Here is a 1,925-nt window from a genome sequence, read left to right as displayed (position 1 = left end):
GAGGATATTGCAGGCAGGGAGATATTTATGGGATATTTCTTTTATTTATTTATTTATTTTCATTAGTGCCGATCCAAGGGAATGAGTCATTGAATCTGGTAACATGTATTTATTTACGGTCATTATTTTGTTTCCTCGTATTTTACAAAAATGGAAGGTTTTAATGCCGTTTTTGGAGGGAAAGCTGGCCATGGCCATGGAGGCCACGTGGGCATCAAGAAACGGGAAGGTTTTTAATGTGACAGCTAAAGGGGTGGTGATTGGGAGAAAGCAAGGATTAATCCCAATTTTCTTTTCTTGGAAAAATAAAACAGAAACAAATTGTCCTGCTTTTTTAATAGCTTTAGTTTAGTGATAATTAATTTTTTTTTTTTACCCAACAGCTTTAGACTTGTTCCGGTCTCCTGTTTGAATTCGTAACGGTAAAAACGAGTTTCTTGTGCTTCGCTATCGCTTGGAAACAGGGTAGAGTTGGGAGTAAACAGTGCCCAACACAAACACGAATGGCTACCAAAAAAAATTATATAAATAGGAATGTTTTTAGCTTTTCAATGTATACCCTCTGAATTATCAGTATTTTGGATTTTGTGTCGTGAATAACGTAAGTGTTGACTTTTTTTGCTATAATAACAGATAAACATAGCTTACGGTTTTAAAAAAACGGGTTTTCTATAGAGTGTCCATGGTCATTCTATAAAAGAGGAGAAAGATAGAGAGAAATAAATGAAAAAGAGATCCCAATGCAAATTAGGGGTCCCCTCTCTTCATTCATTTCTCTCTCTCTCCTCTCTTATAGAGTGCCTATGGGCACTCTATAGAAAAACCGTTCAAAAAAGTCAACACATCAGATGCCATCTAACATAATCTCATAGATGAAAATATTTTCCATCGTTTCCTACCAAAATTTGCTATAAAATTAGAAACCTTATTGTCTTCTCCATAGATGTGTGAAACTTTAAATGATTGTAGTGAATTAAGCATAGCATGCACGTCCTTGATCAAAAACATGACAGTGTTTAAGATCGGTACATATTGTGACCTCGTGAATAATAACTTCCTAATCTCCCTCCACCAATAGTTTCCTTCGGTCAATGTAGAAAGGGGGAAAACCCCATCAAGACCGCTCCAAAGTCCTTCCAGTTCTGCAGTGATATTTAAATAAACTTTAAATCCCTGTGAATTCCGAAGGAGCCCAAACTGTGAACAAGCCCAGTGTTAATGGGCCAGAAAGTCTAGACAAGCTCTCGACGACAGCGTCGGCTCATTAGCGGGCTCGGTTCTTTGCGGCTGTCAAAAGTCCATGGATCGCAAACCTCGGATATATCCACTTTTGTGTTTATTTTTATTTTGGGTTTTACTAATGTACTAAGCTCTTTTAACAATTTTAAAATTGCATTCGAAGTCTTCGTTGTTGTCGATTTAAGCCTCCATTCTCGTCAATTTATCCTTCGCTTTACAATTAAACCTTTAGCTTCCCCCTCTTTTGTACTGTCAGAGTTATGAAATGCCCGTCCATAATTTGCCATGTTTTTTTTTCCAAATCTAACCAAAATACCTCCAACGTATTGAATAAAACTACAGGGATGAAACGCGCAAGCGTAAAGTCATGCAAACTACAGGGTATCTAAGTGCAATTTAGCCTATAATTTTTTATAAAAGTAGTGGTGAGGCCCATCTCATAACTAGCTTATAAGCTAAGCAGCCAATTTTTGTTTCCTTGAGAGGGTAACTAACTCCATCGAGGCTGGCATAACAAAAGGAAATCAATCTAAGCCAATTTCTCAAAAAATAAAATCTCGAATCTTTGAAAGCAAGCGAGCAACCGACGCCACGTGAAAACCTGCACCTAAATAAAACCGATAAATTTACTCCAGCCCCCTTTTCCTTCCTCTTCATTTTTTTTTTATTTTTGCAGATTTATCCCC

Source organism: Asparagus officinalis, chromosome 4, assembly GCF_001876935.1.
Source record: "Asparagus officinalis chromosome 4, Aspof.V1, whole genome shotgun sequence".
In the NCBI taxonomy this organism is placed as follows: Eukaryota; Viridiplantae; Streptophyta; class Magnoliopsida; order Asparagales; family Asparagaceae; genus Asparagus; species Asparagus officinalis.
Note: the sequence above shows the minus strand (reverse complement) of the source record.